We start from the raw sequence: 25456 nt of genomic DNA, 5'->3' as shown, positions 1-25456 counted from the left end.
TTCCTATGCTTTAGCCATGATGTGTCTCGTAATTTATACTCGAATAGCCATTGGGCGAGTCCGGTACTGGTAGACCAATTCGCCTGATGTAGAATCGACGGCGGCGCGCTGGTCGTCAAAGCAAACCTGTATTGGTCCACTAGGTCGTAAATAATTTTTTGCATGGTATTCTATAATTAGTTTGGTTTTACTTGGCTTTGTCAGTACCATAGAGATTTGTTCTTATCATAACCAGTAAAGGGTAGTAGTTATTAACATAAATATTATATGTAATTATCTAGTAATTTAGCATGGGTTTCTGGAGACCCTATGAAACGGAAGATAACGAAATAACCCGGGAAAATCCCCAAATAGTCGAGCCGGTTTTTGTCCAAAGCGTCGAAACAAACTCAGAGTTTAAAAACAAAGATTTGCACGTACCAAGTCAACGTATTATTTTAAATATATATGAACGTTTGAAAAGAGAAATTAGTGAACAATGTGACAAAGAAATTAGGAGACGGATTAGCGAATTAACTAAGATATGAAAAACGACAATTTATCGCTTAATTAATGAAGGAGACGTTATTAATCACAGTACAAAGAAAAATACTTTTACCAGAGATATAATACGGCGCACAATTTATATGTATAAAGAAAATAAAGTTAATACTTTAAAAATGATTCGAGATAAATTAAGCGATTATCCTGATTATAATTATAAATCTTTAGATAATTTACGACATGTTTTATTACAATGCGGTTTTAAACATAAAAAACTTGACAATCGTATGGTAATTATGGAATCACGACATTTAGTTGTACTTCGGGGAGATTATTTACAAAAAATTCGAGAATATCGTCAACTAAATAGGAATATAGCTCGGAATATAGTATTTCTATACGAGACGGTCAAAATTCTTATGGATTCCGTAGAGTTTATGAGTTAAATATTTTTATGCGGTTCCAGATGATATCGTAACGACTATAATAGAAAATTATATACAGGAAATTAGGCAATGAATATATTAAACAGGGTGTTTCAAAAAACATCCGAACACCCCGACAACTTTTCAATATTAAGAAATCAATATGCTGGCTATCTTAGAATTCACTTTGACTTTAAGATTCAAGGTCAACTTGATGAAAATAATAAACGTAAAAAATTTGAAATTTTATGTCCGAATATGGAGTCACAAAATTTTTCCAAAATTTTTCTCTGAATAGGTCGACAACATTGTTTCAAGCAAAATTTGTAGAATTTTGAACGAGAAATTAAATGGCGACCTTGGGTTTGATCTAACAACTTAAATACGAGCTCCTAAAATGGCATTATCATGGCATTTTAATTTATGTCATTCTTTCTGCAAATTTAGCTTGAAACAGTTTTCTTTTGTTTTTTGATATTCTCCAACATTTATTAGATATTTTTTTAACAGGACTCAGTCTTGGAAAGTTATCGGTGGGTTTGAATATTTTTGGGACACACTGTATTCTGTAATCTGGAAACTTTTATATGGAAGAATTTTATTTATGACCGGTTTCCAATGAAATAATGAAATAATAAAAAAAAACAAAATTAGTCTTCGATGATTTAAACACAAAATTTTGGGATTTATTTTTGAGACTCCCTTTATCATCAATCTCATTCTCATTAATTCCACAAAAAAAAAAGCTTTCATGTTCGGTAGACTATATTCCCGCTATGTATGATGCTATTTCTGACAGAAAATTATCTAACTAACTTAAACTGCATGGAAATAGTGATGTGGCATTTCTCTAGTACGTTTTTTAAAGAACTGAGTACAAATTTGACATCAGAATTGGTCAAATGAATAACGACCAGTTTCTAACCTCAAAAAAAGGAGTGTGAGATTCATTATCCCCAGTTACTTGGATTAGAAAGTTTGAAATTTAGGTTTATAGACACTAAAGGTGCTTTTGGATGCGTGAAATGCTGGCCCTCGTTTCGAACGGGTTCATGATTTTTTTTTTTAGATTAGGTTGAAATTCTAATACATATCCCAAAAGAATAGCTTCAGCTTCAGAGGGAAGAAGTTTCTTTTTAGTTTCTTTCCATCATTTCACGTAGTCTTTAAACTCTTCAAACTTTAAAGTTACACATACAAAATTCAACTACCCTGATTTTTTTGAGGTTAGATAGATAGAAAGTCGGCTGATCAATTCTGCTGTCAAATTTGTACTCGTTTCTTTAAAAAACGCACCAGGGATGCTTTCACGGGAGTTTTCAAGGTTAGTTTGGAATTCTAACCCATATCTTTAGAGTACCACGTACATTTTCATTAACTTATCACAAAATTGTCTCTCGTGAAGTCAGTTGCATAGCTTTTGGTCGGAAATAAGCGCCATTTTTTGCTATTTCGACCTATAAATAACATTGATTCAAATACAAGCAGTATAACACTAGGTGTACCACAGGGCTCCGTATTGGGCCCTGTCATTTTTTTATTGCACATTAATGACTTAACAAATTTGTCTACTGTAGCATATATTACTTTATATGCAGACAACACCGCAATCATTTTATCTGACAAATTAGACAACAACTTAATTAACAAATGTAAGGATATACTGTGATAGTGAAATGTGTTTGGGTCTAATATTATATCACTCACTCTTTGGGGCTAATATTACACAAGTTATCCCGGTACTTGATAATAATAATATCAGTTCTTCATATAATTTTTTTCATAAGTCTACGAATGTTATTTGTTTGTACAAGAAACGGCATTTTTGGGGTATGTCCAATATTATCACAATGGAAACTAATTCTTTGTAGCAATCCATCCCTTGTCTGCACTGGGGTTGCATGCACTAAACTTTTCAGGTATCCCCACATGAAGAAGTCTGGAGAACGTGGTGGCCATGAATTTGGGTCTCTTCTCCCAATCCATTTATTCTTAAACACAATTTCGTACATCAATATTGAAATGGGGAGGAGCCCCATCGTGCATGGACCAAACATTTCTTAGGGTGTCTAATGGAATATCGTCTAATAGTGGCTGCAAATTATTTTGTAAAAACTCCAAATATCGATGTCCATTCAGACGTTCCTCAAAAACGTATGTCCTATTAAATTATTACCCCAGAAATGCTTTTTCGGGTACAAATATCACTCATAGACTTAGGAAGTGTGTGGAGGTGGAGGGTGCCCATATTGAAAATGTATTTTAGTAGTTTTCTTACTTTTAAATTATTTTTTTAACTTACTTTAACTTATTCTTGTTTTGTTTTTCTATTTTGTGTTATGTGTGAAGTGTGTTTGTCAAATTTTGTTAGTGAAAATTACATTAGAACACAGTAAGATTTTCTAGGCTCTTATTTTAAAAATATGTACGATTCTAACAGTAATTGTCCAATTAAAAATTAAATACTCGACTTTTTTGTATCAAGTACCGGGACACCCCGTATAATAATTTGAAAACTGAAATTAAAAATGTTTATCTTTTAAAATACATAGGACCAATATTTTTCCACTTGGGTTTTTGTTCGTAGTAGTTTGTGAGAGTTTATTGTTATTATTCACATACAATTGTATTGTTCTATTCACTATTGGATAATAACTACTTGGACTTTTCATTTTATATTTCAAACATTGACTGGTCAAAGGTAAAACTGAGAGTTCACCTGCTTCTTTGATTCGTCCTTACACTTTCGGGTATCTAAAGACCAGATGTAGCGCCGGCGAGCCAAGAGACAAAATCGCGTCCGAGTAAACCTCTTTTTTCGATCAATACGCAACCGACTACGTAAACTTAATTTTCCCAATAATTTTCTGTAATACGAGTCTGACCCAAAATGCCCCCACTTTCACCGTCTCCGTGGTGGGGCGAGGACCAACAATACGCTTTTAGGATGCCACCCCCTTCCATCGGATTTTCCAGGCTTGGAAAAGCGCACCCCGCCGCTTCAGTCCATGTTGCGACGCCGAGGGGCGGCTGTCACTCCTGGGAGGGTGCGGCGAGTAGCGTGAGTTTGGCTTTTCGTGTGTAGCGAGTAGATTTTTGTGTTCCATGTGTGCGCGGTTGCTCGCAGGTGGGTGGCATGCTTTATTTTTCGCGGCACGCTCGATCCGCTCGGGGATCTGTCTGAGGTTGATTGTTACTGGCGTGGTTTTAGTTTTTTTCTCTGCGCGTTTGGGTATTTTGCCAGCTGTGAGGATGTTTGAAAATTAATTTGCGTCAAAAAGGCCAGTCTGGGGTTGTTTCTGTGAATCTAGTTTTGTTTAACCGAAAATCTTGCCCTAAAAAAATTCTATCACTAAATCAGTCCGTTTATTTTCAAAACCATAATTGACTATTTCTCATAATAAACTCTACAGTTTAACTTTTGTTTTACTGTCCGCTGTATTTCCAACACATTGTGTAGTATATTCACTAAGTGTACCATAAAATGCAATTCTATGAATTTTGTACATCGCTATTTGGATGATTTTTTGACAAAAAAGTCCGCTTCAAACTTATAACCTTAAATTTGCTACCTATCTTCTTTAATTTTTCAGACAGCACAGAAATATACTACGGAAAATGATTGAATATGTAATTTTACGTGTAATGCTTTCAAAAATTGTTGAATTGTTGAACAGAATTCCCAGGATATCGATTTTTTGTTGTACATTTCTTTGAATTTAAATATCTCTTGAAGTCGCTATTATGAAAACATTTAAATATTAAAAAATTAACTGTATTTTAATATAAACTATCAAACTATAACTAAAAATAAAATTTCATCTCTTGAATTTGGCTCTATGATTTGTATATATCGCTGTGTTTTTTTTGGAATGAAATTGTACCAGCTTGTCTGACTCTATGATGATAAATTGGAATTAAACGAGTGAAAAATCATACGTCTAGTGAGCTGGTAGAATTATTTTATTTTTTATAACTTTCGTCGACGTAAATGACGTTTTTTGTGAATTCTGATCTGTTTTTTGAATTTTCCCGAAAACTCAGACCCGTTAGGCCAAATCTGAAGACAGATTCGGATTCAGCGGTAGAAAATACATGGCAATACACGGATCTGAATACCAGATCCGATACTTTTTTTTTGTGGGGCTGTGTTATTTACAAAATATATATTGATAATTTTCATTGAAATATATTTGGAATAGAAGAATATTTAGGCAACTTATCGTATAAGCACATATGAGAGAAACTTCTGTAAAATCTTATAAATATTAAAAGCAATTTTGTTCAAAAACTTGTAAAGTACTTAAAATAGTAGCAGTTAAACAACATAGTTATTAGTGGTATTTAAACAAATTTAAAGTTAATTTTCAAAACCAGTTTTTATTTCATTAACTTATGTATATATTATGTAGATACGTAATTAATGTTACATCTATTGCTATTAATAAAACGTATGACAAAATTCATTTTTATGAATTATTAACGTATATGTGAATTCCAATAAAATAGATAAATTGATGGAATATATTTTATATTTTAATAAAAACAGATATTTGCAACGCAACATTTAATTTTGCAGTAGTCGTTGAGCTTTCAATTTCCGGCATGCCATAAAATCCAACAGTTTTTGATACAATTTTTTTGTTACACGGACCGATGAGGGAGTACATGCTTGAAACTCAATCCACTTAGATCATTTGAAAAGGCACAACCGTTACAACTAAGTAATCAGTATGGCATTGTAATAATCTAACAATTATTGGTATATAAAAATGAGGTATTGCCAATATCCGTAAGTCCTTATTAGACAAATAAAAGAAAGTGTCGTCCTTAATACACGTTCATGAATTCCAAATGTACGTCATAGTTCTGGAATTGTTATGGAAATATTACACGCGATACGATCGTAGTGTTTATTAACATCCAATTAAGGGCTAGACATCAGACACCTTTTGTTTATAGTTTCGCTGTGTTTAATAAACTCTCATTAAGCACCAAGCTGAAATTTTTAGTTTGTGAATTTATAATGTTATGACAGTAATTTGCTTAGAAGGTAACCTGACACGCCTTTACGTCAAAACATTGTTGTATCTTTTTTTAACGTTAATGAAGTAGTTTTCTTCTTTCAATCACTTGTTGTTCACCATTACGTTCAAATTTATTGACCTTTAATTTATCCGTGTTTGTTTTTGCAGAAAAAACTCGATTGATGATAGATCTACTCTATCCATCTAGCAATTTTACTTATAAAGAAAATAATTCGCAACTATTTATTTATTTATTTATAAAGGCTAGTGTTACACAAAAAAAAACGCGTCCAAAAAAAAGTGGTAAATAACAATACACATAATGATAGCAATCAACTAACTGTTATACAAATATACATAAACAACATAATAATATAATTAAAATAAATAGGATAAACATACTATTAATGATATAACATTCATATTCGAGTTACATTACTGTCAATAAAATATTCAAAACTACAAAAGGCATTTTTTATTAAATATTTTTTTATCCTTGATTTAAAATTATTTTCATTAAGAATTTATGTTAAAAAATTTGATGGCGCAATAATTAGTACCCACCCGCGTTTTACTAAGTCTTAGAAATTTATTACATGAGTATGTGCTCTTTCGGGTATTATAAGAGTGAGTCTCACTTCTGATTTCAAAGTTATGTATATGTTTTTTGACATAAATAAGACATTGAAGTATATATGCACAGGGTACAGTTAGTATGTTCAATTTAGAAAACTGCTCTCTACAATCATCTCTAAAACCAAGGTCAGATATGATTCTTATAATTTTTCTCTGAAGAGTAAGAACTTTTTTCAAAGAGGGAGCATGACTCCATACTAAAATAGCATATGTTATGATGGAATGGATATAGCCATGATAAACTATCAGCAAGCTTGATATTGAGACTCTTCGTTTGAGACTCCGGAGTAAATAAGTATGTTTTGATATCTTGGAGCAAACGTAATTAACATGTTGATCCCATGTCAGTTTAGTGTCAAGATAAACTCCCAAGAATTTTACACGTGCTGGATTATCCAAGTTTTCCATATTCCGGAGACTAAAAATCATAGTTTCGGTCTTCGAAGTATTCAGACTGAGTTGATTACTAGTAAACCAGTTTTCTACCAATGCATGTTGGTCATACGTTGATGTCATTAATTGTTCAAGGTTTAAGTTGGTTCTAGTTATATTGGTATTATCAGCAAAGACTATACTTTTAGTACCATGAGGTAAACAATTAGGGAAATCATTAAATATATATCAGAAACAGTAACGGACCCAATATGGAACCTTGTGGAACTCCATGTTCAATATTTTTTATGGATGATTTCACATTTTTATATACAACATACTGTAATCTATTTCTCAAAATATGATCTTAATAAATCCGAACTGTACTATTAAAAACCATAATTATGCAGCTTATGTATAAGAATTTCGTGTGATACACAATCGAAAGCTTTTGTCAGATCTAAAATTTGACTAGCAACGTATTTCTCTTCTTTAAAACTGATATTTAGAAAGCTGATATTGCAGAAAACAACTAATCGATGTGTGATATGCTGCAAGTAGCATTGAATTATATTCCCAATATCCAGTAAACAGCTAGTAAGAAATAATCATCCAAACAAAAAATAATGTCTAAGTAAATATAATTATTACAAAAACACATATCTGACATATTGAAAGTGTCGAATAATGCAATAATCGAACAAACATCCTGTATTCTTGTTGTTCTATTCATGCAGAGAAGTTGCTGCTACAAAAAGATCTTTTTGTTTCAACATGGTGCCCGCTTGTCGTATTGAATTCACTTTTAACATCACACTTTTATAAAAAATTTACATTTTGAAACGATAGTATAAAAAAATCACATTTTCTCTATCTCTAGTTCATTCTCACTTAATTCCTCTTCTTCCTACTTTCTTGTTCCCCAACGCCATCTGTCTACTTCTCTCTCAACTAGGTTTGTTCCGGTAAATTACCTGAAATGCTGCAAACTGTTCGGCTTATGCCAATTAACAATTTTTTGTCGAAAAATTATTAGGATGCACTCCAATCTTTTTACAACATTTCTAATAGCATTGCTGGAACAAACCTATTGTAAATAAAGAAGTAGAGCTAATTTTATCAAAATTAGGTACCTGAAGAGAATTATACTATCCTATTTTTTACGTTACATTTTGAAAACTTAAAACCGATAAATCTTTTTAAATTCAAATGGAACACCCTGTATTTTTTGCACCATACTATAGAAAATAAAATTCTCTATTCACAGATATAGGCATTGTAGGGGCTACAGTTTCGATTTTCTCAAATATTTGCGCTTTTCTTTCATTCTGAAGAATATTACGAGTACGAGTACATTAAAAATATAAAAAATAAAATATCGGTACTGTCATTCAGTATTCTACAAGTATCCAGTAGTATGCTAGCGTGTATAGTTTGTTGTTGTTGCATCTGTGCGCCATCTTGGCAAAAATGGCACACTACTCGCCAAAAAAGCCTGATAGCCCAATAATAATACCCAACAAGCTTACACTTACATATAAATTAACACCAACTCACTAAAAACTCAAACTTAGAACAAAGGCGATTTTTTAAAAGTCTATTCCCGTTAATTGAACAACTTTTTTTCGACCACAGTAATGTACCACTTCAATTTATTAACCTGGGATCATAGTTTCCGATTGTCGATGTGCGTAATTAACTTTTCGTTTGAAAAATCGTCAAAATTGTCGGATGGAATTGCCGGTTTTCGCGATAATGACAATAAATCAAGTCGATTAAAAAAGTCCGCTATCACTCCTCGGTCAATTAAACTTATTGAAATTTAATTGAGAAGCTGAGCACATCCATTACGTTTATTACTTTCGGTGTTGTTTGTTTGGACGCCACTTTTTAATCGTTTGGGGTATAATTTATTGCCAGTGGATTTGGAATAACGCTATTCGAGTCTTTCGAGGAAAACGGCGCGGAAAGTTCGACTATTAAAGTCAACTTCAACTAGTATTGTAAAATGCAAGTCTTCGAGTACGAAAGTGCAAAGTGAAATCGTTTCTCCTATTTTAGGGTATATTTCAGTCCTGGTAGATCGGTTTTTGTGTTGCGGATTCGGATTCAGCGTAAAAAATGCACAAGATCTATGTAGGTACTCATGTATCTAGTATAGAACTTTTTTTTGTGCGGCTGTGTTATTAGCTTTTGTAACTTAAATGTATTTATTTTATTTTTGTTAACGTTTGGCATTTTTGCAATGTAAAATGATCATCTTACTGATGCAAGATTTCTCATTATTACACCTCTAAAATAAGTTTTCTTCTGGACATTATCCTAGTTAAAAAAAATCTCAGTTGACAACTTTTATTCGTAAATATTGCCATACCGTTTCATTTTCATATAAATAGGAGCAGTTACAATCGAAACACCCTGAGATTTTTCTTTCTATATCAATTTGGTTTGAACTAACAAATCTGACCAATAATGGACTGTTTATTTTCATCAATACCGGGTCCAAATCATGATGTGAAACTTTTGAATAGTTCGTACTTCTGCTTCATGAATGTTTAAATGAGTGTTTTGGTAAAATTAAAAACAGATCAACCGCAAAGAGGACATATGTATATGTCAACAGGCAGCAAAATGCGTTTCAGAGCAACGGTTTTATTGAGACATCAATCATTCATATAATGTTCTGTACATCGTATAGGGATTAAATCACAAATAGTATTTATTTCAATCCTGACATGCGAGTTTAACGAATAGTTATCCTGATCGGATGGTTTACGGTTTCAATGGTGATATAAGCGCAATTTTAAGAACCATTATTAGTAGCAGAGCATTCGTAACTGTTTACCAGCTCTGTTACCGTCGAGCGCAGGCTACCAGCATTAGACGATTGACAGTGACAACTAAAAATCCTTCAAAATTAAAGTCCAACATCGACTAAATTGATACGAGGCTCCAAATAAAAATCTTACAAAAGTGAAAAATATAGAATAAAACGCCGCTCAAAAAAAAAATTGGGGGTCCATAGGTACTGCAACCCGCCTCACCTCCGTTCGCGCTTTGATATTTTAAACCAAAATTACACAAAAAGTGTGCCGACTTAAGATCAAAATATGTGCCAAATTTCAAACAAATATCTCTACAATCACCGCAGTTATCAATAAAAATCATTTTTTAAATTTTAATTTTGACACGCTGTATTTTGAAAATGGGGCTCCGAAATGAAAAGTCGTAAGAAAAGTCCAAAGAATATGTGGTTAACTGCTTAGTAACCTAGTAATCTGTTAAGTAAGATTATGTATAATGGGAGATGAAAACCTTCAACATCTGTTACCTATCTTTATTTATTTCTCTTATATTCCATTCCTATGCTTGTAAATTTTTGAGTTCTGGTCCGAAAGAACAAATACTGCTTCTTTTTGAGCATATGCATATAAAGTTACATCCATATTTAGCTGTTATATTTTTCGATCTTTAGTAAAATAGTTGTCCGCTGTACGAGACAAGAAGCTTCTCATTTCCGTAATTCATCTCGATATAAAATAACATTCACTGTTGAGTTTAGCAAATAACGAGCGTTCAAATAAAAACGTGGTCGAAGTTGGCTCTGACACATTGGACGTAGGGAGTAGCTTATAGCGACCAACTTAACCTCATTTCTCAACGAGCTGTATAGCAGCTGTCAGTTTCAATAACGTTAATGACTATATAACTTTATTTTAAAGAATAATCGTGATAACAATAACAAACAATTAAAGGAGCTGCGGAAAGTGTCCCCCTCCTTGTTATAACAATAAATTAAAGCAGCTGCTGAAAGTGTCCCCCTCCTTGTTCCAAGCACTTTTCACACCTGTTCCTCAAAGAATTAAAGACATTTTCTAAGATGCTCGGGGTATTGTTAATTTCACGAATCTTGTCTATAAGTCGAGCCTGCAGATGGTTTAAATCAGGAATAGGCAGTTCAAAAATAGTGTTTTTAAGGTAAGGCCACAAAAAGAAATCACACGGCGTAATATCACATGACCTCGGTGGAAATTCATGTTCAGCATTGAGACTTATTAGTCGATTTTGGAAAACTTCCCTCAACATATTCATCGTCTCGCCTGCCGTATGTGCCCTTGCGCCATCTTGTTGAAAGTAAAAGTTTGTAATTTCGTTTTCTTCCAGCTGGTTAACAAAAGGAGCGATAATTTCTTCTCTATACCTTTGCGCAGTAAGAGTACCATTAAAAAAAATAGGTCCATAAATCCTCCTTCGATTGAGAGCACACCAAACTCCAATTTTTTGAGCGTGTAGAGGGCCCTCGACAAAAAAGTTATCTGGTTTTTCAGAAGACCACATTCTCATATTCTGTGAGTTTACGTAACCACTTAAATGAAACCAGGCTTCATCAGAAAAAAAGGTGATATTATGAAGTTCACCGTAGTTGTTTAAAAACCATTCACAAAATACAGCCCGTCGCGGAAAATCAACTTCATGAAGTTCTTGCTGACAAGTTAAACGATAGGAGAACAAACGCAAATCTTTTTTTAACACTGTGTGGCAGGTACCGACTGATACTCCCACCATTTGTGATAAAACACGTACAGAAGTTCTTGGCGCATTTTCCATTATTTGTTGGACATTTTCTTTTAATTCTTCAGTCCGCTTTTTAGGTCGGCCGCTTCCTTCTTTTCTTGTTACACTGCCCGTTTCACGAAAAACATTAACACAACGCTGAACTGCACTTTGAAAAATTTTGTACTCAACAACGCCGGGAAATTGATTTTGAAATTCTATGAAACATTCCTCAATAGAATACTTCCATATTCCATCAATCTTGCGTCCATTTCTAAAGTAGGACTCTATGATAAACACTTTTTGTTCTTGAGAAAACACCATTTTAAACGCTTTTTAAAACGAAAATATTCAAATTGATAGCGGCGATGTAGCGCTTTGACAGATGACGTTCAAGTTCATTTGCTATACGCTACGCCCTACGTCCAAATTTTCAGAACCAACTTGACCACGTTTTTATTTGAACGCTCGTTATTTTACACTAATACAATTAACTACTACTTCAAGAAACATATTAAAGATTCAAAGATTTTCTACGAAGATTTCTACATTTTGGAACTTTTGCTTTTACATTATTATTGACAACGAGTTTAGAGGTATTACATATTATTAATAACTTATTTCGACATAAAAAAGTTGCATCACCATGTTGTTGTAACAGTTTTGTTTTGTATAAATTTATTTAAAACCACGTATATAAATGAACATTCGAATATAGAAAAATTTTTTTTTTGTATTTTTCCTAGCACTTTTTCGTGAATTTTTGCTATTTTTGACCTGTTTTTTGAGGTTAGGAAATTCCTGTGATGTGATAACTCAATTCAAACAAAATTACTGGTCACGTGACTTGTACTCATTTCGATTACGATCATGAAACATTTGCACAAAATGAAGAACCACAGTGATGTAATAAATTCTTTTTTTTGTGTAATGCATTACATTTAGACACAAAAGAGAAAAAATTTCTCATTTAAACAGAAAAAATCGTTCATAAATTTGTGCAGTCATCACCTAAGTGCCGGGGACGCCATCTGTTTCCACATCGCCAGTATTTTTTCCGCGCCGTCTATTCGAATCAATAAAAGTTCCATAGGAATTTTATTTACGGTTGTACAGTAGACACTCAATCATATCAACTGTAGAAAACGTCATAAGATATCGAAATAGATTAGGTCTTGGCGCTGCTGCCTCTCCCCGTCCCGAAAAAACATCAATAATATATAAAGAGGGCCACGAGGTGACGAAGTCCCCACATTTTTCACTGAGGCGCTCAGAAATGTAATGAATAATTTTTTGCCGGCGTTTGTTACTTTGTTTTTTTTTTGCTTCGCAGAGAAATTAATGTTTCTGATTTTCTTTCGGGGGGAAAGGACCTTTGCCAGATGGTTTTGATGGTTGGCGACGACCGAAAAGTGCCAGGACTCTATTATGCGACACGTATAAAAGTTGTAACAAAATCTTTAATAGCAAAAAGTTATTTGACAGCAATGTTCTAGATTTAGATTCACTTGATCTGAATTAAATGCGTTTATGTGGCTAATTCACGCTTATTGCAGTGTGAATATGAACTAATGGACATAATATAAATTTACGGGGAGTGTCGTCAAAACGCCACGGCGGCATCGCACGTATGTACTGGTCCATAGAAAATATTTAAATACACTATAAGAGGCGTCAATTTTCAAAATCGTTTGTTTTACGAGACGGTCTGAACTACAACAACCAAGTTCGCCTGACCTAATCGCATTGCTATCCTAAAAAAAATATCTGCGAAGTAAACGTTTCGCCTTTAATATCACCAAGTATATACAGGGTGTGGCGTGTATAATCTATAAAAATTAAACTACATCTTCCTAACGAATTTGTAATAGAAAAGTCTTATGCGAAAAAGTTCTACTTTGCATTTTTTTTCGTAAATTAAAGTTCAATTATGGGACAAAATATTTTCTCTGGAACGGTCCTGTCCGTGTGCTGTACGATGAGTTAGCTGTAGACCAGCAGAGTAATGAATCCAATACAAATACAAAATCTTTTGACTACACACATTTTTTGACAATGTAACCTAACCTTCTTTTAGTATTACTCGCATAAAAACATTTTCAAAGTTTTTAATAAATAACAGTTTCGGCCTTCATTTTCGTTGAATAAATGAACTTTAATTTACAAAAAAAAATTTCATATAGGACTTTTCTATTACAAATATCATCAGGAAGCTGTAGATTAATTTTTATAGATGATACACGCCACACCCTGTATAATAAACGGTATACGAAGTATATAATACTTCAAGCTGCTTCAAATATTTTTTTTATAAATTTCGATGTATTTTCGGGTCATCAACATGAAATTCTTCTAAATTACGAATATTAACACAGGAAAATTTACAAAACGAAGTGTAAGTATCTTGAACTAATGTAAACGAAAAAAATTTTTCATTTAAAAATTATTCCCGTATGCTTAAATCACAAAATAATGAGAATAAATGAAGAACTCGTATCAGGAATATAATTTTTAATATCTGCTGTTTATTTTTTCCCGGGGCACGTGGATACATTATTCGGGAAAGGTCAATTAAGCGGGTCTTTTACGAATTTAAAAGAAATAAAGTTTCCCGAACTTGATATGTTTTCAATCTCAATCCATTTATAAGGTTAATGGGAAACAAAATGTAAATCCTAAGCTGGAAAAAAGGTCTCGTTCTGCTTAACAAAGGACGCGAATAGATAATCATAAACATCATATATGTAACGCTATATCTACAGCTTTTATTTGAAATGTAACAAACAAATTAAAAGTACAAAGAGCTCAGGAATGCCAATCAATCCTTTAAAATAATCATGTATTGGAACTAACAAATTTATAAAATCCACTCATATAAATCGATTACTATAAAATACCAATTTGCCGCCCCCTGCTCCACACAGATTATAAAAATAGTTTATTTTCCTAGCTAAGATGGAAGTCGATACTTTGTGAAATGAACAGGTTACAGTGAATTTATTTTTATTGTAAATAGATACAAACACATTTCAAATATAAATGATTTTCAATAAAATGTTACAATTTGTTTCTCAATTCCTACCAACAGAGCTGGAACTAATTAAGAAGGTGCCATCAGTATACATGGTAAAATTTGTATTTAATGAAATGGAATCTTAGTCATTTATATAAATTAAGAAAAGCACTGGGCCTAGAATTGAACCTTGTGGTCACCCATCTGTACAGGGTAGCGCTAGTTATTATAGCAAATATTGAGACTGATTCTCAAGGAAATTTTGTATCCAATTCAGGACCAAACCCCTTATACCACAAGAAAATCTTTGATGGTTGACAAAATTGAATGCACTCCATTTATTATCAGGAATGTAGAGTTTTATTGACACTAACACAAGTACAATTACTCCTAAAATACTGCCCACTAATTACATTACTTTAGATTTTAAAAACAATCATGTTTGTTTCGAGTAAAGTGGCAATAAATGTATATCAACCGTTTTATTTCGAGGCACCTCAATTGGATACGTCCAATAGGTAGGTAATTAATGAGACGACAGATCACAGTAGAAATTAATGGATGTTGACAAACAAATGTGAAACAGCCCGAAATGAATCAAATTTGTATGCAGACGAATATTCCAATTAATAACATTTCTCTTCGATATACCACCATAATTATATGCTGTTATAAATACATTTATCAAGCCAATGAAATTCATCGTAAAAACTATTTATTATAGATATTAAAAACCCAGTTATTGCAGTCTGTTTAATTTGTTGAACTTAAACTAGTTGATTTATTTTCTCGATGTATTGTACGCAGACGAAATCACACCACGTTTGTACAATTTTTTCTTTCTTTAATGTTTACGTGAAGCATATCCAAGTCATATTCAAAAGCAGAGTAATTTTTTATTGTCTAATCAACAAGTGATGACATTATTATGTTAGTATTAGCAAAATGTTACGTCTGGGCACTATAATTTTAATCTTACATCGCATCAAGTGTATAAACTGCAAAAGTTTCTTTGCCCCTTTTGCAAATGACATTCACTAATTTGATAAATGGGATTCCGATTTAGGTCCTGACAAAGCTGCTGTCCAACAAAGTTCGGGTATGGTCATTGAAAGCAAAATAAACACCAATATCTTTTACAAATTCATATCTATTGAAAATATTACCTGATTCGTTGATATTTCCTGGTGCATTTCATTATTTTACATCGGTCATGCTTGAGGGTTAAATTGTTTTTTTCTGGACACCATAAGTCAATCTCGTTTAAAGAATTTTGAAGAGTCTTCGAGTCCTTAATGACTGTTATCTTTATAAATATTTTAATATCATCCGCTTAGATTGAAAATTTGATGTTTCAGGAACTTGTAATGTCATTAGTAAATACTATGAAAAGAAGTGGTCCTAAGATGGATCCTTGCGGTACACCTGATAGCTGTTGATAGTCATGTGACTGAAAGCAAAGATATTGCTCATAATGAAATTAATAAGTATTAATCGGAGGATAAACTACTATCCTTGCGTTGTCCACATCTTTAGAAATAAATAAAATACTAGAAATTAAGTAGTGTTTAAAGAAATGATAGTCTCCGCAAAATTTGTCGACTCCTTATCATCGAAAACACCTGGAAGAATGCCCGGAAGGGAACGCCGCAAAATTTATTCAAAAACTGGTACAGCATAAACACGGAACTTAACTTTCCGGGGCCTTTCCCGTGTTTTATTCTTATTAGGTTTGTTAGGTAGAAAATTTGTTATCCGACCACTGGCGCGGAATAAGTTTATAGTAAACGAAGTGTGGAAGGCGAAGTGGTGTTTATCACCGAGCTGTTGGAGCCGTCTGCTGTAAAACCCGAAAAGTGAAAAAATACGTTTTGACACAGTGAGGGCAGGGCATAGATTCTTAAACCTTTTTCACTGCATTTTTTCAATGTTGCTGTTAGGAATTCCAAACTTTGAAGACTGTCGAAAATAGAATGGATTTATTTATTTAGTATTACTGTGGTTTCATGGTGTTCTTATTACTGTGGATTATTGTTTACAAGGGTTCTAGATGGACAGCCCTGTATGTCCCATATTTTTTTAGACATATTGTTAATCACTCCGATTATCTACAAAATACGTGAGTTTATGTATTTTCCATGATTTTTTAACGATATTTGAGGTGTTCAATAATATTTTTAATGAATCTTAAAAGAGTTACAAGCCTGGAGAATGAGGAAGAACGAATTTGTAGGGGATGTACCAATCATCTAACAGGAGTTGTTATGGAAAATTATATTAAAAATTTGAACAGGGTGTTAATGAAATTATGTCAAATATTTTTGCCATATGTCCGTTTTGTCAAAATGAGGTGAATACTTACCTCAACATTGCAAGGAGCCACCTTTTGAGAACTGCTGATTTTCATAGAAGATGTTCGATGTACCTACCATTTGCTTGCACACAAGCTTCAGCGCGACGTATCCAATTCGCGCGCACGCGTTGCAACATTGCCCCATCCTTTCGAATCTTATTACAAGCTTTGGCAATACGATGTCGCAATTGGTCGATGTCACGAACTTCCGTGGAATATACAACACTTTTCACATATCCCCACAAAAAGAAGTGGGCATTTTCGTTTGCTTCGCCATAATTTATGATTTTCAAAAGAAAACTTGGAAATACGGCTATTAAATATACTCTCGAAAAACAGCACAGCAATCACTACAAAAATGTATTACAAATTTTCGAATACAGTCCAGCTTCATAAGAAACCTACAAATTCGTAAAAAGAGTTACAGAATTTTTGTAAATACTCGCCGCGATAAAATACATGTATTCCAGCAGTTCCAAAACAGTTCCAAACACATTCTTAATTAGCTTTCTTCTCTATGACCTTCAACTTCCGACACATTAGTTAACTCAGTTTTTGCTCCTTTTTACACACCCCGTATTTCGTCGAGTTCCACGCGGCACTTCAAAACTTGCAAAATCCGTGCGCAGGGGTCACACAAAGTTGCACTCTACGCAAATTAGGGCAATTACAGGGTCGAGGGTAGCACGGAGTGGTATTGTGTTTTCCGGATCCTTGTCTTCCGAGCAATTATGACTACGGGAGAGATGATGTAATCCCTACTAGTAACAAAGTTTGTCTTCAATTAGTACGGTTAGGCATATTAAGGGAACAATGTTACCTATCGAAATTAATTAAGTTAAAATTATTGATAAATTGTTGGGAGAACTGCTCCCATTATTAATATTACGCTGTCGACTACGCGTCGGGTGGTCCGCATTTCTGTCTCCCCAGTTCCAGTATGGAGAAATGTATCTCGTGTTTTTAACCAATCCATTCATGTAATTGATGATTTATTGTATTTTAAATAATAATTAATGCATAGAATAAACAATAAGCTGCTCGAGAGCTTTGATTTTGTGTGAAAATAATATTGCTAGCTTTTAGGTTATGGATCTCCGTTTGGAAGAAAGTCCGACAGATGGCAGTAACTTGGTTGGTCACGTGTATTCTTGGGTAATTAACACATATTAAGGGATGTTATTGCTTGAGAATACACGTAGCTGACAAGTGGCAACAACAACAGCTTCGATGGACAGTGCATCAAGACATTTTATTTTTTTGATAGCTTACTTTCTCATACTTTGTACCAATTCCGAAAACCGTTGTATGTTTATAATTTTTGTTCGAGAATTTTTCATGTACAGGGTTAGTCACTATAATCTGACTGAACTTATTGTGAGTTTATTATTGAAATTACAAAAAAGTTTTATATGAATTTTTATAATACATTATTAGAAAGAACAATTGAATAATGGAAATCACTTAAATAATTTTTTTTAATGGAGCACCCTATACAGGGTGTTAAAAAAAGAGTGTAAAATATTTCAGGAGGTAATAGTATGAACCAAAATAAGCAGAAAAGTCTTAATAAACATGGGTCCGCAAAGTAACGGTTGCGGAGATATGGACCACTATTCGTTTTTCAAACATTTTATTTTATTAGGAATAAACCGACAAAGGAAGCTTTTAACAAACAAAAAACAAAGTTACAGAAGATGTTCAAAGTGCCCTCCGTCCATTTCCAAGCAGGCACGACATCTTCGTCTCAACGATATTCGAACTCTTTCGAAAACACCCTCCTTGGTTTGGATTTCTTGACACTTTTGATTAATCCGTAGCTGCAGCTCTTCCAGGCTATTTACAGGAGTACCATACACTAATGTCTTCAAATATCCCCAAACAAAGAAATCTAGAGGGTTCAGATCAGGCGATCTTGGAGGCCATAAAACAGGTCCGGCCCTTCCTACCCATCTATGTGGAAAAGTTTGGTGTAAATGCTCTCTAACGGCCATGGAAAAATGAGCTGGAGCACCATCATGCTGGAACCACATTTGTTGCCTCTGATTCAAAGGAATGTCTTCCAAAAACTCATACAGTGTGTTCTGCAGAAAGTTGAGGTAAGCAGCGCCTGTTAATCGGTTTGGTAAAACAACAGGACCTAGAAACCTGTCACCTACAATACCCATCCAAATGTTTAATGAAAAACGTGCCTGATGTCCAGATTCTATTAGAGCATGAGGATTTTCGTCGGCCCAAATATGCGTATTGTGAAAATTAAACACTCCATTTCTTGTGAACCCGGCCTCATCAGTAAAAAGAATGTTTGCAAGAAAACGAGGGTCTTCAGCATCATGACGTAGAAACCAGCGGCAAAAAACCAAACGTGCTTGATGATCATTTATTGGATTTAAGGCCTGTACTCGTTGCACATGGTATGGATAAAGCAGTTGCTCGTGAAGGATTCTCCAAACAAGAGGACCACTAATTCCTACCTCGGCTGATATTCTCCGCACACTCGTACCTGGATTCTGCTCTACCAGTGCTAGAATTTCTTCTTCTGCTCTAGGAGTGGATACCGACCTTGGTCTTCCGGATAAATGGCACTGTTTGCTCAAGGAACCGGTATCACGCAATCTTTGGTGAATTCTTCCAAACATGCGTTGTGAAGGAATCTGGCGATTTGGATAAGCGTCAACATAAAGACGTCGCGCTTCGGTGGCGTTCCCATTAGCACGACCATACATGAAATGCATGTCTGTTAATTCTGCGTTAGAGTAACCAGCCATAGCGAAAGAAAACTTGTGCACTGAGAACAACTGTCAAATACGTACTGTTTATTTCACTAAACATCAACCAACTATTATAAGAAAATACACAACGTTTTTGCAAAATAAAAAAAGGGGCTAAAAAACATAAAACATTCCATATCTCCGCAACCGTTACTTTGCGGACCCACGTTTATTGAGACTTTTCTGCTTATTTTGATTCATACTATTACCTCCTTAAATATTTTACACTCTTTTTTAACACCCTGTATATTAGTGCATATTTAGCTTCGTTAAATTTTTCTCTTTTCAAAAATATATAATATGTTACTATTTGATTCAGGACTTTTCGACATATTTCAGTTTAAAACTATTTTTGAAAAAAACAGAAGGGAAATTTATGACAGATCGCGGAACAAACAAATGACTGACAGAAGTTTATTTATCATCATTAATTTATTTCCTATAACAAATTCCTTTTCGAGATGCATTTTACGACATTGAGCGACGCTTTAGAGAAACAAAATCTCTTGGAAGACAGAAACGAAGAATTATTCCAAATGAAGAATTAGAACTAACTATATTACTATATTTTCAAGGTAAGCAAATATTCATTCGACGTTTACCAAGGTAAATTCAAATATTAAATTATTGTAGAAAGGCCACAAGAGTCCACAGTAAATGCTTCAAGACAGTTAAAAATAAGCCGAAGTAAAATTATTAGAACGTTACATAGATATAAATACCGACCCTATAAAACTGTGCCGGTCCAAAAACTCACCCAAAATCAAAAAATTCATTCGATTAGAGTACTGCAGAAAAATGCTGCGCTTGAAAAATGGCGACCTAAACTATTTTGAAAAGATTTTATGGACTGATGAGGCGACTTTTACAACAGCTGGAATTTATAATAGAAAAAATACTCATACCTGGGCAAATGAAAATCCACACTGTAATAGGGAAATTCCAAGTCAAGGAAGCTCACGTTTAATGTAATGGTGCGGCATATTGAGAAATAAAATCATTGGCGCACTATTTTATGAAGGTGCTTTGACTGAGGTAATAATATACGCATTTTCTTGAAAATCAAATAGAAAACAAATTGGAAGACCTGCCCTTATCGACGGAGCGCCTCCACATAGAACCAGAGCAGTATGAAATTATTTAAGGTTTAATTTGTGGATTGGTAATGGAGGAAATATTCAATGGCCTTACACCCTAGGACAGTTTTCTATGGGGTTACTTACAAAACGAGGTTTATAAGAAAACTAGTGTAAACTTAGATGAACTAAAACGTAAAGTTGATCAATGCTTACAAAATTTAAGTGAATTTAATTCCCATTTCATACTAAATACAGTTCTGAAAATTAATGGGGATTATATGAAGTGCATCGATAATAATGGCGGTCACATTGAACATCTGTGACCATTTGTGTTTTAGTTGGTTTTTATTAATTAGGTATTAAAATACTGATAAAGTTAAGGCTTGTTAAAGTTAAGAATGATGTTTATTATTATCATAAAATAAACGGATAACTTTAAATTTTTCGTTCTCACTAAGCATCATTTCTTTGTTAAAATAGTTTGCTATAGGAAATAAATTAATGATGATACATAAACTTCTGTCAAAGTCATTTGTTTGTTCCGCGTGCCTCATACGTAGCCACTGCGATCTGTCAGACATAAATTTGCCTCCTGTTTTTTCAAAAATAGTTTTAAACTGAAATATCTCAAAACACTATCTCAATATAAAATATTGTTCCATATAAAAAATTCTTTAATTTAATGATTTCCATTATTCAACTGGTTTTTCTAATACTGTATTATAAGAATTCATAAAACAAACTTTTGTACTAAAAACTTTTTTGTAATTTCAATAATAAACTCACAAAAAAATTATAGTGACTAACCCTGTACATGTGCATAATAAAATTAACTGTTAAAGCATAAGAAACTGCGGGCTAAGTACGGCTCCTCGAGGCACTCCAAAGGAACTACAAGTGTACCACGATTATTTTACTCAAATAACACACAGTGGTCAAAATAATGATTTTAATATTGTCGGAACCGAAGTTATTCGGCGAGGAAGAAGTGCAAGAGGCACTAGCCATGTGATAGCGACAAAGCAGTACCTCGTGCATAGGGAATTCCTTCTCGCTGAAAAGGATATGGTCCTTTAGGATCCGGGATGCATTCGAGTTATTCGAGTAGGGAAAAATTCGCAACGGTATTCCAGGATATCGGTGCAACCCCTGAGGATGTCTGGAGACGGTCAAAGAAAAATGTATACGTGGGATATCGAGACGGATGTATCGACGTTGAAAATTTGTTGCTTGCACAATTTATTTATACGCTGCTTCCATGAAAAGGCTATTTTTTTCTTCCGTTCGGGAATAATTGACCTGGACACATGAAAAGTTAAAAAGGTTTGCTCAGAATTGCCATGTATTGGATCAAAAGGGAATAAAAACGAATAAAAGTGATATAAAGTTTGTCATCATCGACAATATCATGGCTAATACTATTTAAAAACAATTTCAGTTTCCACTTCGTAAATATTTAAATTGGGACCGAGATGTTCTCTGCAAAGCGCTAATATATTATTAAAGCTACTAATGCATGATAAATATATCATTAAACAGTTTTTTCTACGTTGACAAGGTTTTTAGTTTTTAGCGAGTGCATATTTAGCTACCAGTTTGTTCTTTACATAAATAATAAGCGACTAACATATATTCATCAAGTACATCACTTAAATATTTAATTCAGTCCTTTTTTCAGACACGTTTCATGAATTTTTAAATTTCATTTGTCACAACTGTTCAACGCTGCAGCGTTATTAATTTAGAAATGCACCACAGCTGTCTCTGATTGCTGAGTTAATTTGTCTACAATAGTCTACTAAAAATTAATCCTTTCAAAGTTGTGGAAGACGTATCTACTGCGATGTCTGTTCAGAAAATAACTGAACTCTTTGAATTGCGAGCTAATGTAGATATTTAGTGATATGCGGTTGGCAGCATTGCGTTGCGCATAACCTCATTTGTAATCACATGTTCCTCCATTGATGATTTCTCATTTAGTCTTCGTGATTTTGTTATTTGAGTGCAATGGGTTTAATTGTTAGTGACGATTTTTTAAATATACGATTTCCTGGAACAACAATCCAACGTAAAATTTTGCCTGGAACTGAGAAAAACTTTCACGGAGACGTTTCAACTTTTGAAGTGAGCTTACGGAGATGATGCTCTGGGTCGTATGCAATGTTACGAAAGGTTTTCACCATTTACAAATGATCGTCAGTCAATTGAAGATGATACTCGACCAGGAAGGTCTTCGACCTCAACTGATGACTTTCACATTCAGAAACTCGAAGATATGATGCGAGCAAATTGCTGATTGACTGTCAGAGAAATTGCAGCATCTCAGTTGGGTCATGCCTTGAAATTTTGACTGAAAAATGCATGGAATTGCAGCAAATTTTGTTCCTCGTTTGGTGACAGAGCAACAGAAAGAAATTCGTATGGACGTTTGTTGACAATTTCTTGAGCAATCCAATGAGGAGGCTAAGGAGAAAACTATGGTTACAGCACGACGGGGCTCCATCCTACAAGGCAACATTTATGTAGATAACACTTTCCCAGAAAAATGGATTGGGCTTAATGGGCCTATTCAGTGGCTCGGAATGTCATCAGATCTAACACCCCTCGATTTTTTTGATGCGGGGTTTTAAATAATGAAGTTCGGATATTTTCTGAACAGACACCGTATATTAATTACAAAATGCTGCTTGGGATACCTCAAAGCACAATATCGAGACTAATATCATTCACGATATATAAAATGAGTTAAATGCCATGAATTCTGCTTTATTTCTTATTTTTCTGTTTCTATGCTTAAAGAAAACCTTTGTAAATTATTTTAAACTGCATAAGTCATATAAAATCGTTAATAAATTTAAACGAAAGTAAACACAAAGAGCAACTTCATTAGATAATTTTTGGCGCCTCTTTTTAAGGTGTCCCTGAAATGGATCAGCTTAGGATCTACCTTGCATAAAGCAGTATTCCATCACATATTTTACTTCTACTCAGACACCCTCTATATTTCTTCATCATAGCTAATACAATTTCTACAGTTACATTAAAGTTAATGTCTGATAAAACCGACATCACAATCCTCGCAAGCTACGAACGTATTGCTTGCAAATAATTTATTAATATTAGCAATTTTCTCCGGCGTATCGCAACCGATCGCCTCGGGGCGGTTCCTACCTTACCGACCGGACCAGCAAATATTTAACAACAACCAGCGGAGCGGATAATCGACCAGTAAGAATGGCTGAACCGATATCAAAGCGAGCGTGGAAAATCCTGTTCGCTTTTGGTTTCTTTTTAGTTATTCTGTTCGCAGCGATCGAGACAATGGGAAACCTAATGCTCATAAAAATAACGACAGTGCCGTTAGATGTTGGGTTTCCCGTATACTATTGTTATTGGGCGCCAGTAAAATTGGCACACAGGGCGACGCTTCTAATAGGGTGTAATTTACAATTTACGTTGCAGCAGGTACGACTAGGTTTTGTAATCGCCTCTTCTGTTACGATTGCAGTGGGATGTTTGTGTTTGAATGTGTTATAATTAAATTTATGGTGACTACGAAATAGTTCAAGGTGGCGATGCATCAACAAATGTTTTTTCATTGATTACCTTTTTAGTAATAACATATTTGAGAGGGTCACAAAGTAAAATTGATGCCGAATAAAAATAAATTGAGAGCTTTTTGAAATTTTTAAATTGTCATAACTTCTAAATGTCTTAAGTGATTTCAATAAACGATGGCTCATTTTAAAGATTAATAAAATTTATTTTTATGATATAGGAATAAAAATATTATTTTCCTGCGCAACCGTAGACAACGCTAGTGAGAAAAGTTTTGTAATTGTCTCCGTTTACTAAAAAAAAAATAAATGCAAGGATATAGGTTTTTTTCATGGCTTCATCGACCATTCATTATGGTAAACAAATACACAAATCGGAGATCGATACCTTTTTTCGTTTTAGTTCTCTAAATAACATTGACATAATCCAAGCCAAAATTAAATTGTAAAACTGTACCAATCTTGTCCTTAAAAAGAATTATTGCTTTATTTTGAAATTTTTTTGATAACTGCAATATTTCATTTTTTTATTAATACCAAATATCTGCGTGCGTGGTTATAAAGATTATTGTTTCCATAACGAGGGCGACTATGCCCTTTGAAAATTGCGGCTGCAGGAAAGTAGGGTTGATTTGCACTGCAGCATGCTCTTCTTGTGCTGGCATTGATTGCTTTAATTGCCCGGTTATTTTTGAAGAACAGCCAAGAACTCGATGAGATTTAAAAATTAATTATTTTGTAATAAATTTGTTTTTTTGAAAAATAAAACATTTTCAATAAAACCTCTTTAGCCATTTATAATTTTCATTTTACGAACCTCTATATTACAAATATGAGCGAGTTTGCTTTAAAATCGATAATTGTTAAATAAATTGTTTAAAATAGTCGGCCATATTGGATCAGCCATTTTAAATTTTTATTTTCCGATTTCATATTCTTGTTCAGCGACATCGAAAACTCCTATATTGTCAATTTGAAAGAATTCGATTTAAAATTCATTGAATTATTTTAAATGTTCTTAAAAAAACTATTTATTATTGTTTAAACAATTAAAAAACAATTAGCGTACAAAAATAAGTTTATAACTTTTTTCTAATACTTATCTCCAAGTAATTTCAAAAGGTTTTAGGAAAATCCATGCTTCCCATAATTATTTCGAAATAATGCGTAATTTTAAGCTATCTTG

Source organism: Anoplophora glabripennis, unplaced genomic scaffold (assembly GCF_000390285.2).
Source record: "Anoplophora glabripennis isolate ALB-LARVAE unplaced genomic scaffold, Agla_2.0 scaffold11, whole genome shotgun sequence".
Lineage (NCBI taxonomy): Eukaryota > Metazoa > Arthropoda > Insecta > Coleoptera > Cerambycidae > Anoplophora > Anoplophora glabripennis.
This window is presented reverse-complemented; position numbering follows the sequence as displayed.